Source organism: Dendrobates tinctorius, unplaced genomic scaffold (assembly GCF_039654945.1).
Source record: "Dendrobates tinctorius isolate UK_male_01 unplaced genomic scaffold, ASM3965494v1 ptg000184l, whole genome shotgun sequence".
Lineage (NCBI taxonomy): Eukaryota > Metazoa > Chordata > Amphibia > Anura > Dendrobatidae > Dendrobates > Dendrobates tinctorius.
Window position 1 is genome coordinate 15,668,942 of NW_027361851.1, and position 15,103 is coordinate 15,684,044.

At 47.1% G+C, this 15,103-nt stretch overlaps 1 long non-coding RNA gene across 1 annotated transcript in view; it reads right to left on the reverse strand.

Annotated features, from left to right (window-relative positions):
• Positions 1-1,269: 1,269 nt before the first annotated feature.
• LOC141055138 (uncharacterized) overlaps positions 1,270-15,103 on the reverse strand; it is a 33,321-nt gene continuing 19,487 nt past the window's right edge. The window contains exons 2-3 of the long non-coding RNA XR_012221479.1: positions 3,896-4,061; positions 1,270-2,206 (exon numbers count right to left, since the gene is read on the reverse strand). This is a non-coding gene — a long non-coding RNA (uncharacterized lncRNA). The remainder of the gene's footprint in view (positions 2,207-3,895; positions 4,062-15,103) is intronic.

Sequence of the window (15,103 nt, forward strand, 5' to 3'; positions counted from 1 at the left end):
CAAGCAGGGTCAGAACAGCCCCTAATACGTGGGCCAACACCTCAACCCCTTCCTCCCACTACCCAACCTTCTATTCCGCAGCCCCAAATGTCAGCCTCTAGCCAACCCCAGCAATATGGCCACTTGTACCCACCCAGTGTTGGAGGCTGGTCTCAACCTGGTTGGGGACGATCTGGCTATCTTGGTGGGTATGAGCCACGTGCCTACCACAGCCAACAAGATGCCCCTCACCATCATCATTACTCTGGCCAGTATCCCCAACAGTCCCAGGAGGCAGGACAATTCCAGCATCATGGGCAACAGTATGGCCCCACACAGGGCGATGTTGGCCACAGTGTCCAGCAGCACCCACAGGCTGCTCTTCCACGTCCCCCTTCCCCAACCTATGAGGATTTATGAGTCTGATGGCCAGAGATGTCCAGTGCGGTTTAACTGGTGCTCCAAATAGAAAGGAAAAAACAGGTGTTCTCCATCACCAAACTTTTTTACATAATTTAACATTCTAATTTTTTCACAATGTTTTCCAATCATATGAAAGAAACCATCATGACAGGCAAGGCTACCTCACGCCTTTCAAGACAGATATTACATGTGTGTACAAAAGATAATATTTCAACGCACTATACTGTAAAATGAAAGGATGAAAATACACTACTCACTTGCTAATGCCTAGGAAAGGCGTGCTGGCCTTAGTGAAGTAGTCACCTTTTTTGCTAGCAATCTCTAGTAAAACAAATCAAGGCGACCAGCCTTCAGAATATCACGCTCTTTCTATGTCTTAACAAGTGAGTTTTGTTTTTTCATCCTTTCCAGTATAGCATGGTTAAATATTCTCTGTTCTACAGACAGGCAATATCTGTCTGAAAGCCGTGAGGTAGCCTTGCCGGTCATGGTGGAATCTTTCTATGATTGGAAAACATTATGAAGAAATGTGAGTGTTATCTTTTTGCATTTATTTTGGTGATGGAGCTCACCTTTTTTTTTCAAATCTAGTTTAATATTCTCATGCAGCAATGTTGTTATTGCCTAATCTTTTTTTGGGTTATGTTATGTAATGTTACTTTTCAAAAAAGTTAAAGAAGGCACAAAGGGTCATTTTGCCCATTGCCAAAATGTTCTTATGGCAATATTATGTTTGCCTTTAAGCAAACAAAAAAAGGCAAAACTAAAAATTTGTCTACTATAGTTAACGTCTGTGTGATTTTTCACAATCCCTCACAACATACTAACATACACTAACCAATGCAATGAAACAGTCATAGAATCATAAGGGGTTGAGTAATATATATTTAGACACACTTAAAGAAACAAATTATAACATAGACACAGCATGCTCTTGCCAAGAAGTTGCCACCTCAGGTGAGATAAAGTAATTATTGAAAATATCACGCACTTTGAGGCCAGAGAGCTGTCTACGTTGAGGGTTCATAGGTGGTCTCACCCTGCGCACATTGTCCGGCCTACGCACAACACCATCAGAGGAGGAACAATCATGTATCCTGGTAAAGTTATGCAGAACAACACAGGCTTTCACAACTTCATTCACATTTTGTTCACTCAACTGAATGGCAGACTGTAGTACCCGCCATTTGGCACAAAGAATCCCAAAGGAACACTCCACCAGTCGCCTAGCACGTGATAGGCGCAAGTTACAAATTCAGCGCCTGTGGTCAAGGTTGCGCCGGGGATATGGCCTCATGACATTGCGCGATAACAGAAAGGCCTCATCTGCCACAAGGACATAAGGGACTGATTCTTCAGGGGAGCCTGGTAGCTGGCGTGGTGGTGGTAGATCCAACTGGTTGGTGCGCAGCCGCCGAGCCATTATGGAAGTTTTGAAGAGTCTCCCGTCCTGCCATAGGCCCCAATGTCACCAATTATAAACTTGTATTGAGGGTCTACCAGAGACAACAATACAACAGAAAAGTATTGTTTATAATTGAAGAATTGGGAGCCAGAGTTCGGCGGATTACGCACCCGGATATGTTTGCCATCCAGGGCCCCAATACAATTTTGAAACTGGCAGTCCTCCTCAAAGTCCCTTCATATCCTCAACCAGTCTTCCATCCTGGGCTCGGGCATGACCACTTGATGGAGTCTTGTCCAGATTTCTGTACATGTAGACCCCACTATGCCTGAAATTGTTGATCTTCCAATGAGAAACTCATGGTGGAGGGCGGCATAAGACAGGCCAGTGGACAGGAAGCTGTATAACAACATAAATTGATAAGTTTAGAATACCTAAAGTCCAAAAACATCAGTTACATGCCGACCAAACTTGGGAGGAATTGAGATAGAATAACACACACATATTTGGTTCCACAATGACTAAGTGATATGCAGTACATATTAGAGCTAACATTCTGGTGTGTAAGTTGAAACATATTTGGAGTAAGATGAGGGCATAAAACTTTGTCCAAGAAGGCAAAAAAACAGATATCTGCAGATATCGCTTTGCGCATCCTTGTGTCCTGAAAGGTTATCCCAGGGCGCACTGTCTCCAAGAGTCGATCAAATGTGGAAATGCTCATGCGACAGTACTGGTAAAATTTCTCAGGATGCTCCCGCAGAGAAGAATAGAGGCGGTGAAAATGACCTCTTGTGAGTCGTTGCCTCAAAAGTGGATGGACCCACATACGTCTCCTCCTCTGCAGATCCACTATCACTGGGTATGGTTGCCCAAAGCGCCATGACAAAAGCCAGTTCAAGAGAACCTGCTCAGTTGTATTGAATCTCAGACCCTCTGCCATGTTGCACAAAGAACACCAACACACCTCGTGAAAGCAAGCTCACAAATGGACAGTATGGAGGCATCCACCTGTTTCTGAGTGTAGAAATAGGGTGCAGGCTAATGATTTAAATAGTTAGCAGGCCTCAAAACCGTTAAATGTCCATTTTGCAAGGCTGCGAGAAAATCTCGCCATACGGATTGCATACGGATACCATACGGATTACATACGGATGCAGACAGGCGCAAAATACGCGACCGCGTCTGGCTTACCGATGACCTACGGAGCACTATTTAGGGGTCATTCATCCGTATTACGCATGTAAACTACAGAGCGGATTTTGCGCTGGTTAGTGTGACTCCAGCCTCAGTCTCGGTTCGTGACCCACTGGATCTTATTCGGACCTCCGGTCATTACAAATGGATGTTTCAATAAGACAGCGACCCTAAACACACCAGTAAACTAGCAAAATCTTGGTTCCAATCCAATCCAATCTGAGGTTATGGAGTGGCCAGCCTAATCCCCGGACCTTAATCTGATAGAACACTTGCGGGGTGACATAAAAAAATGACTTTTGAGGCAAAGCCAACAAATGTCATAAAATTGTGGGATATAGTACAAGCAACCTGGGCTGGAATAACAGTTAACAGGTGCCAGACGTTGGTTGACTCTATGCAACATACTGTAGATGCGAAGCAGTTCTAAAACACTGTGGGTGTACAACTAAAGATTAGGTTACTGATTCACATGAATGCTAAATCCACAAAAAAGTACATATTGAGAGTTTGTAAAGACAAATGCAGACACTGCTATTTTGTGGAACAGCCTAATGTTAATTTTTTTGTTATTTTCTATTAAGTAGTTACAAATTGCATACATTTCTTTTCATGTTTAGAATTAGAAAACTGTGTGTGATGTTCCCAATGCAAGGAAATAAAAACTAGTATAAAGATTTTGAGATAAACATGTTTTTGAACACATTGCTATTATTTTCAATACTACTGTACATAAAGCAAAGATTTAAGGTCCCATTACAGTTAGCGATGCACCAGCGATCTCGACAACGATATGACCCGGTCAGGATCGCTGGTGCATCGCTAAATGGTTGCTAGTGAGCTGCCAAACAGGCAGATCTCACCAGCAACACTCGGCGGCCGTTACTTAACTGTCAGATGGCAGCGATGATGACGTCTTTCGCCTGCGTCCATGTGTCGCTCATCGGCGCCAGCGGGACTCCAGCAAGAAGAAAACGGCCCAGGACGTTCTCACGTGATCAGCAATATCCAGCGGGGGGGAGGTCGGAGGTAAGTGTCACATGTAGTGACGCTTTAGCTGCGTAGAAAGGAAAAGTTACCAATTGTAAGTACACAGTGCTATATAATATGAATATATTAAGAGGATAAATACTTTCATGTGATTGCTTCTTAAAAAAAATGAGTTTGAGTGTCACAATCAAGTTTTTGCACATGTTATTTTAATATAATTTGCAACCTGTTGCCACTTTTGTATTGCTGACTTATCTTCTTCAGTCTTTTACAGCTTCCAGTACACTGATAAGAGTGGGTATTCAGTGTGGTTTTGTAAAAAAACCTTCCATTCACAAGTGCAATTTGAATGGATTAACCTCCACAATTGCAGAGAACCTTAAGGCCCCGTCACACACAGCAAGATCGCTAGCGAGATCGCTAATTTTGTGACGCAACAGCGATCTCGCTGTGTGTGGCATGCATCAGCGACCAGCCCCCCACCAGGTATCGCTGATCATGCAGGAGTGTCCTGGGCTATTTTTTGATTGTTGGTCTGCGTCTGTCTGGCAGCAGGAGACCAACGATCAGTGAACTCCCAGCGCTGTAAGCAGACGCCGGGAGCTGGTATCCATGGTAAATATCGGGTAACTAAGAGCGCTCGTCACTTAGTTACCCGCTGTGTACCTTGGATACCTGCGTGCTTGCGCTGGTATCTGGTATCCAAGGTACACAGCAGGTAGCTAAGTGACGCGCGCGTTTAGTTACCCGATATTTACCTTGTATACCAGCGTCCTCGCTGGTCCTGATCGCTGGTGAGTCTGCCTGTTTGACAGCTCACCAGCGATCATGTAGCGAGGCACCAGCAATCCTGACAAGGTCGTATCGTTGTCGGGATCGCTGGTGCATCATTTAGTGTGAAGGGACCCTTACACTTGTGAGAAGAGTTGAGCGACTTTTGGTTTTTTTAGGGTCAAGTTTCGTTTCATGAAACCCGACTTTTCCAAAAGTCGGGTAGAGCAAAATCGGCCGACTATAGGGAAAAGTTGGGGGTCCGACCGAAACACGAAACCCAATGTAAGTCAATGGGGAATTAAAGTCGGCAGTGAGAGGAGGACAGGAAACATACCTACAGTGCCCATTTGAATGCCAAAAGCATCAATTCTTATTACTTAAGCTTGTCAATCTTAATTTACTTCATAATACTAGTTACGCACTGAAAAATGGGGGTTAGGCTAGTTTCACACTTGCTTTTTTTTGCAGCGCGTTTTTCCCGCAAAAAAACGCATTGAAAAAACGCATACAAAAGCATACAACTGCTGCGATTTTTTCAAGCATTTTTATGAGCATGCATGAAAAAAACGCAGCGTTTTTAAGCGTTTGTATGCGTTTTTAGTGCGTTTTTACCGCGTTTGCGTTTTTTTCCAACATTTTTAGGTGGCCCCTCACACTACCCAAACCATGACTTTACTAACCCTAACCCTGACCCTAACCCTAACCCTAACCCTGACCCTAACCCTAACCCTAACCCTGACCCTTAACCAAATCATACTTAACCCTAACCCAAGCCCTAAACCCTAACTAACCCTAACCCTAACCCTAACCCTAACCCTGACCCTAACCCTGACCCTAACCCTAACCCTAACCCTAACCCTGACCCTAACCCTAACCCTAACCCTGACCCTAACCCTTAACAAAACCATACTTAACCCTAACCCTGACCCTAACCCTAACCCTAACCCTGACCCTAACCCTTAACCAAACCATACTTAACCCTAATCCTGACCCTAACCCTGACCCTAACCCTAACCCTAACCCTAACCCTGACCCTAACCCTTAACCAAACCATACTTAACCCTAATCCTGACCCTAACCCTGACCCTAACCCTTAACAAAACCATACTTAACCCTAACCCTGACCCTAACCCTAACCCTGACCCTAACCCTAACCCTAACCCTGACCCTAACCCTTAACCAAACCATACTTAACCCTAATCCTGACCCTAACCCTGACCCTAATCCTTAACAAAACCATACTTAACCCTAACCCTGACCCTAACCCTAACCCTGACCCTAACCCTAACCCTAACCCTGACCCTAACCCTAACCCTAACCCTGACCCTAACCCTTAACAAAACCATACTTAACCCTAATCCTGACCCTAACCCTGACCCTAACCCTTAACCAAACCATACTTAACCCTAACCCTGACCCAAAACCCAACCCTAACCCTGACCCTGACCCTAACCCTAAACCCCCTTAACTAACCCTAACTCTAACCCAAACCCCTAAATTCCATGGTTAAAAAAAAAAAACGCATATGCAAAAAAACGCTTACATGAGCATGCCAGTGCGCACATATGCGCATCCATAGGCTATAATGGCCATTTTTAGCGCAAAACGTGCGCATATGTGCGCATGCGCTTTTTTGCAGGGCCAAAAAATGCAACATGATGCGTCTGGAAAATCCAATCGCACACCCCAAAAAAACGCAGCGCATGAAAATCGCTTACAAGCGCGCAGGTATGCGCACCCATGTTAAATATAGGGGAAAAAACGCATGCACAGGTTAGCGTTTTTTTCCAGCGCTAAAAAACGCAAATGTGAAACCAGCCTTATTTGGCTACAGTTGTGGGGGGGTAGGGCTGGCTCCAGGTTTTCGTGGGCCCAGGGCCAAAGAGCGCTCCTTTAACACATACCACAACTCATGATGCTCCGATACGGCAGAGAAATAGCAATATAGTACAATGAAAAATACTTCACTTCTTACATCTCATGACTGATATCCATTTTAAATTCTCCAATACCTCCAAAAACGGACAGTATATAACTCCATACAGTATTATGGCCAGCGCTTAGTGCGCTATACAGAGTAATGAGGCCCATATATTTCTCCATATGGAATCATTGATCCCATATAATGTTTCAAACCGTATATGATGAGCTCCATTATATACTATAATGCTATAGTATATGTTGGTCCCAATGAATGAAGCTCCACTGTCTTATGGGCCCAAATAATGCTCCATATATAATGGGCCCCATTTCTACTGCTCTAGTGTATAATGGGCCCTGTAAATGCTGCTCCAGTGTCTGATGTCCACCTTTGGAATGCTCCAGTGTATGGTGGGCCCCATATATCATTCACCAGAGTATAGTGCTCCCCAAAAATTGCTGTCCCAACATTGAAAACAATTACATAAGTCTCCTTGCTAGGGAATCCCTGCACTACTCTGAACTCCTTGTCGTCCCCATCTTCCATCTCACTGCACTTGGCTGTTTAGGCCCTCCTACCGGCAGAGACACTTTTGCGTACTATGCGGTGCCCTGTGCCAGTGCCATCGCCCATGAGTATGCCCCTCCCACCTGCTCAAGGAACCTGCACTTTCATCTGCACCTTCCTCTTTGTCACCGTGTAAGGTGGTATAGTATGTGGGAAGGGGAACCTGAGTTTCCTCTGGGTCAGATTCTGGCAGTGTACAGTGCGAGGGTAATGTAGTGGTCTGGGTCAATGTACCAGCAGCATCATCCAGCAGTGGCTGGGCCTCAGTGCACTTGTGGCGTCCCCAAGAGTACGGTCACCACTGTGGCATTACCTTCCTCCTAGGGAGTGTGTTGTCAAGCTTGGGAGCAACGAAGGATCTCTCTAGCAGTGAAACCAACACACAACACATTTCCCACTCCAGGCTAGCAGGGAGACCTCTGAACCTGACTGCTGAGGAGCTGCTCTCTGTGGTCGGGAGGAGGTAAGTTAGGGCACTCTGTGCAGGGAAGGGGAAGTGTGTGGACATGAGAAGGGGAGCTGGAGGATGAGCAGAGTTAAGGCTCACTCCTAGCTGGAGCGCATGGCCCCGATTCCGGTCTCCGAGTTTGTAGGGACACTGACGTTCCTGCAGCAGAAATCGGGGGAAGTAGCAGCTATAAATGCTCTGTACCCAACTAAGGCTCGGAGGCCCCAGCATCGACGTGTGGGAGCAAGAAGGAAAAGGCTACAGCTGTCTGCCATACAAGTAAAGTCTGAGGAACATCTGTTAGACAGGAGGCGCTTCAGTGAACCACGGTCCTGTGAGTGCTTCCCCCACAAGCGCTAGAAAGGAGACGTTCAGGAAGGTACATGTTGGCGGAGTGTTGGAAGGGAGCTTTCCATTTTGGTCCCGGAGGTTGGCTGAGGTCCTCACCCGGAGGACACCGCAGGGAGGCAGGCATCTGTGTAACCTGCAGACTGTGAGTAAAGCTTTGGAACTGCACGCTCTGGTGTCCTACAGTTATTCCAGCACCGCTACATCTGGGTACCAGCACCTACACCGCCTGTGCCTTTCCCCAATCACTACATCTACACTTCCCTGGGACTCCAGCTCCACCTGTGGGGAGCTTCACCACCTTTGCTGCACAACACCATCAGTCCCAGAGGATCTGCATGCAGCGTCGGCCTAACATCTATGTTGCCGAACACCACAGGTGGCATCAAACTATCTATATAAACTCTTTACCATTATACCACGCCATTTACATGGGCGCCCAGGGCCACCGTCCGGGTCACCGCTGCTGTGACACATCCCATTGACACCGGCCCGGTACTGAGTACCCCACAGCCCTGGGAGGGCGACCCATATGCCGACTGATGATCGGGCGGCGTTATTCCCACAAACCTCCAAACAGCGTCCATGAAGGCAAAGTTTTTGGTTTCCGGGGGCAGTATGATTGCAAAGCTGAACCTTAAAGGAATGCCCAAAAAGGCACCACCAGGAGTGGAGCCTGTGGCTTAATTGGACTCCACCCGGGAAACCACAACCATGCCACCTAAATAAAAGATGCACACTTTGAAAGCTTTGTCGATTCTGTGTGTGGTGTGGTATGTGTGTTTGTAGTTGTGCTAGCGATTTCTCAGCTTTATTCCGTTAACAACCGAGACTGCGGCATGCCCCCGCAGTACGCGTCAAGCTTACTAGAGGGATAAGCGAGGCTCTGGCACGTGAGATCGAGCAATAACAGGTCTAGCATTCCCGTACATGTCCAGGGCTGCATGCACGCTACACTGAAAGTACCAGCTTTTGTCGCTTACAGGTGCAGATAACCTGCTGAACTCCGTTAGTGATGGGGATCTGGGATTCAGATTATTCCCCGCGAACGATGATTTCCCAGTAAGTTCAGGTCAACCGCAATTCCGGAGTTAGGCCTAACCGTCATTCCTGAAAAAATTACGTGTCCAAACCACAGGTGCTGTAGCTTGCTTAACAGCTCGGCAGCCGTTCTCAGGCCAAGTATGGATTCAACAACATTGTGGAAAGTTGATAAAGGGTACAGTTTCACCGGATAACACGTATATATGTAGCCTAGTTTACACATTAAAAATATATGTCTATAGATCAGGAGGCAGACTCAGATGTTCTCAGGCCCAGTATGGATTTGACCAGATTGTACAAAGTTGAAAAAGGGTACTTTATCACTGGATAGCAGGTATATATAGCATAGTTTAAACATGTAAAATCTCCGTGTTCTCAGTATGGATTACACAGCAATCTAAAAAGTGGAAAAAAGGAAATGCATTTGAGGCGTACACAACTATATACTTTTGGTGTTATTTTTAAATCTTCATATATATTTCTGTCTCAGTAATACAGTCCAGCCTCTCCGCAATAGGAAATGAGATGCATACAATTACTGACATAAAGGCTAGTGATTGCAGAAATCTAGGAATTACTATTCATGGGAAAAACTTCCATCACAATTCTCATAGGCGATGCTGACCCTCAATTAATTTGTGTGTTGAGACAGTGAAAACTGTTATGAATGAGTCACCGTAGGAGGCAAAAACAGAAATACTAGCTAAGTCAAGAAAACCAGAGAAGTTGGTAGCTATCGGATTGCAGACCCCTGAACCTATCAACAACTAGCAGTAGCCGTGGGGGGTTCCTACGGTGCCCTAGACCCCTCGATCACAGCCGGAGAACTAAATAGCCTAAAGACAGAAAGGGAAATCTAAACTGCCCCAGAGCAGACCCCAAAGCAATAGGCAGCCCCCAACATATAATGACGGTGAAGCAAGATGAAAAAACACTCACACAGATAGAAAGATAGGCTGAGCAAATGATGGAGCCCAAGCTAACTAAATAGGAAAGGATAGAAAAGCTGCTGTCTGCAATCCGCCAAAACCCTATGAAAACAAGAACCAACAGACTGATAGGGAAAAAAGCCCTGAAGACGCTAGGCTTCAAAAAGACTATATCAGTACTCAGGTATTTTCTGAAGTCAGAGCAAAAAGGAATTCAGCTCACCCCAGCAGGGAATGGCAGAAATCCAGAAAAACAAGGCAAAACAAAACCAAAACACAAATGCAAAAAGCAGCGCAGAAAACTTGGCTTTTGAGGAGCAGGAATCAGACTGGTCTCCTAGAATCCCTCAGAGAGATCACCAGCAAGGCAGAAGGGCGTCGGCTGCCTTATATCCAATCAGCCTCACTACCTTCCTTCACCAGAAGAGGGAGTTCATCAGACCTCAATGGTGAAGGGGAAAATGAACTCACAACAGAAAACATTTTTTTGTGAATAAAGTCTTGCTGTATCGCACTTCCGTTGATTCCATCACTGTTACTCATCTCAATCAAATTTTTATCACAGGGAGTGATGTAAACATGGTGCTCACTGGCTATCATGATCTGTCACGTAACTTTGGAGTGCAAAAGACAGAAGCCACAGGTCGTAGGCGATTTATTTGATTGGCATGAGAGGGCACGTTTTAAAATGTGCGCCGGAATGTCACACGTTTGTGAGTAGGAAAACTGTGAAAGCTGATAATAAACCACCACTGCATGTCATTGTGAGTCGACGTCCATAAGAAATGGAAGCCATTGATCATCTGGAGCTAGAGCCCGGCCAGCAGGACAGGGCATAGCTACATCTTAACCATCATCTTTCAGTTCAATCAATTTGTAGTGGCACTCCCAGTGAAGGATTTGACAGCCCAGACTACACAGCGGAGGAGCAGGGAGAAGTAAACTTTGCAAATGCTGGGGCCCTGCCCAAGCAAGGGGGGCACACTCGTGGGCGTCGGTACTGGCACTGGGCCCCTCATAGTACGGCGGTGTGTCTGACGGCGGGTGTGCACCACCACTGTCAGAGACACTTGATTGCACTATGAGGGACCCTGTGCCAGTGCCCGCGCCCAAGAGTCGGCCTACCCACCTGTCCAGGGCAACGGCACTCGCACGGTTTCATGCGCTAGGTGGTGACCCCGGCCATGGGGGGGGCCGCCCAGTTAGGGCGGTTTACAAAGTGGCATATGTTGATGTGGGACATTCAGCTGCTGCAAAAGGCGAAATAGGTCAAGTTCACGGAATAGGAGGAGGACCAAAGCAAGCCATTTTTCTGGCAACCTATGTGTCATCAAGGGAAGGTGGGACAAAATCCTTGGAAACCCATGCATGGTTCATTTTAATGAAGGTTAGATCATCCACATTTTGGGTTGATAGATGGGTCCTTTTTTCTGTCAGGATTGATCCAGCTGCACTGAAGACTCTTTCCGATAGCACACTTGCAGCTGGGCAAGCGAGCTCCTGTAAGGCATATTGTGCCAATTCAGGCCAGGTGTCCAGTTTAGTGGCCCAATAGTCAAAGGGGAATGACCTGTGCGGGAGAACATCGATATGGGAGGAAAAGTAGTTTGTAACCATAGTTGACAACTGCTGTCTCCTGTCACTTTCCATCGATGCAGTATTACCAGTTGTGTGAGCGGTACTTGAAAAATCAGTCCACAACATTGTCATGAAACCCCTGTCTCCAACGCCACTTCTGCTGTGTGCAACCCGAACACCTCTGCCAAGCTGCCCCCAGCCCGTACGGCTCGTGTGAGAACCATCACCACTGCTGTGTGCTGGGAATGCCTCAACCAACCAGTTTACCAGAGTTGCTTGTTTATTAGCCAATATTAGGTCAAGGTTCTCCTGTGGCATGATGTTTTGTAATTTGCCTTTATAGTGTGGATCCAGGATGCTGGCCAACCAGTAGTCGTCATCGTTCATCATTTTGGCAATGCGGGGGTCCCTTTTTAGGATCTGCAAGGCATAATCTGACTTGTGGGCCAATGTTCCTGGTGTCAATGATGCACTGCGAGTGCTGGTTGGAGGAGCACTTTCTGGCAAATCCACATCCCTCCAGTCATGCACAAACCCTGTACCAGAACTTGCCACGCCAATATTTTCACTTGCCCCACGAGATGCATCCTCCTCCACGAAGTAATCATCGCCATCATCATCCTCCTCCTCCTCTTCTTCCTCCACCTTGTCCAGGAGAGGTCCCTGAGCAGACAATGGCTGAATGTCATCAAGGATTCCCTCCTCCTCTTCCTCCTCGTCAACATTGGATGCAGACGCCTGCTCCTTAAGGTGCGTCAAAGTTTGCATGAGCAGACGCATAAGTGGGATGCTCATGCTTAGGATGGCGTCGTCTGCGCTTACCAGCCGTGTGCATTCCTCTAAACACTGAAGGACTTTACAGAGGTCTTTCAGCTTCGACCACTGCACACCTGTCAACTCCATGTCTGCTCTCAAAGTGCCTGGCCGTGTATCCTCCCACAAATGCATTATGGCCTGCCTCTGTTCGCACAGCCACTCAACCATGTGCAGGGTGGAGTTCCACCTTGTTGCAATGTCGATAATGAGGCGGTGGTTGGGAAGGTGGAGCAATCGCTGCAGCTTCTGCATACGAATGGAGTGTACAGGCGACCGGCGGATGTGCGCGCACAGTCTTCGCACCTTCTGGAGCAGGGCTGTTAACTCCGGATAATTGTTGAGGAAGCACTGCACCACCAGGTTCAAGGTGTGAGCCAAGCAAGGTATGTGGCTGAGTTTTGAAAGGGCTATGGCTGCCACAAAATTACGGCCGTTATCACTAACTACCTTGCCTGCCTCAAGATGTATACTGCCCAGCCATGACTCAGTTTGTCGCTGAAAGTACTCGGCCAGCACCTCCGCGGTGTGTCTGTCGCCGAAACACATCATCTGCAACACAGCCTGCTGACGCTTTCCACTAGCTGCTCGATAGGGGGACACCTCGTGTGCAACAGTGGCAGCTGCAGATGGAGTGCTCGTACGACTGCGCTCTGTGGACGAGCTTTCGCTTCTGAAGGAGGAGGAGGGTTGAACGCCTACAGCCAACTGTTTCCTATACCGTGGGCCAGGCAGCACTGTCCCACCACCGCTGTCCCCTGTGGACCCTGCATCCACCACATTAACCCAGTGCGAAATGATGGACACGTAATGGCCCTGGCCATGCCGACTGGACCATGCATCTGTTGTGAGGTGCACCTTTCCACTCACTGACTGCTTGAGTGCATGGACAATGCGGTCTTTCACATGATGGTGGAGGGCTGGGATGGCTTTGCGAGAGAAGAAGTGGTGACTGGGTAGGTCATAGCGTGGTACTGCATAGGCCATGAGTTCGCGGAAAGCTGCGTTTTCCACCAACCGATAGGGCATCATCTCAAACGAGATTAGTTTCGCAATGTGGGCATTCATACCCAGTCTACGCGGATGAGAGACTGAGTACTTTCTTGACCTACTCATAGTCTCTGGGAGGGTGAGCTGGACTTGAGAGCTGCATATGGTGGAACTAGCGGTGGACAGGGCGGACTGAGAGAGGGTTGATGATGGTGATGGAGTTGGTGTTCTTGCTGATGGCCTAGATTCAGTCTTTCGTTGATATAACAGTGGGATTCCCTGACTGCTTTGGCCTTGCAACGACACCTCAACATTTGCTGCTGTGCTAACCGGTGGGCTTACAGTGGGGGAAACAATGTAGCGTTGCTGACTACCTTCTTTGTGATCAGTTGCACATGTGGTATTGAGGTTTGGTGTTGTGTCCATGCTTGCAAGTGCATGCTGGTTAAATGTCTAAGCATGCAACTGGTATTCAAATTTTTCAGATTTTTCCCTCGGCTAAAGGTCTTTGCGCACTTCTTACAGATAACCTTGGCCTGATCATGAGGATTTTGTTCAAAAAAGTGCCACACTGCACTCTTCCTACTTTGGCAGACATTTTGCGGCCTAGCACGCTGTGCTATTTTGACCGTCTGGACAAGCTGTCCAGCAACTCTTTTGATTTTTGGAACCTGTCTTTGGAGTGCTCCAGGCCTGCCAGATAACAGCTGTTGCGATGTCGATGTCTGCTGTGGATGCTCCTCCTCCTCATCTGAGCTATTGGAAGCAGCACCCTCTTCCCCCAATGGATGCCAATCTGGGTCAACAACTTGGTCATCCATCACCTCCTCTTCAATGTCATGTGCACCTTCCTCTGTGTCACCGTGTATGGTGGTATAGTATGCGGGAAGGGGCACCTGAGTCTCATCAGGGTCAGAATCTGGCTCATTACACTGCGAGGACAATGTAGTGCTCTGACTGAATGTACCAGCAGAATCATCTATCAGTGGCTGTGCATCAGTGCACTCCATGTCGGATTCATCTTGGCCTGGGTAATTCACCATTTCACTTGATAACCCAGGCATGGTATGTGAAAACAGCTCCATGGAGTAATCAGTTGTATGGCCTGCGTCATCCTTCAATCTTGGTTGGGGTGAAGGACACAAGGAAAGGTGTGGTTCATGAACATGACCCTCCAATGACGACTCAGTGCTTTTAATTTTTACAACTTTAGAAGAGGAGGCGATAGAGCTGGAGGCTGAGTCAGCAATGTAAGACAAAACTTTTTCCTGATGCTCTGGCTTTAAAAGCGGTTAGCCAACTCCTAGAAAACTAAGCCTTCGAGGCCTTGTGGAGCCAGACGATGATGCAGGCTCAACACCTCCTGCATTCGGTCCTATTTTGCTTTTGCCACTACCATCAGATCCAAGACCATCATTACCAGCTGGCAACCCCCCGCCCAATTCCACGGCCTCTTCCACCAGCCTTCCTCATTTTTAGTAAAAATGTACACAAAATCCCACAAACTATATAGTAATGTAAAACAAGGTACAAGGTGTATATAGGACAGGGGAGATGTAGAATTTCTGAACACACTTGTGGACACTGTTGGATTGTGTGAGGCCCAGTGAATATCACACCGCTATGTCACAGTCTCAATGTCGCAGGTGTGAAAAATGTCACTATACAACAGGGGAGATGTAGAATTTCTGAACACA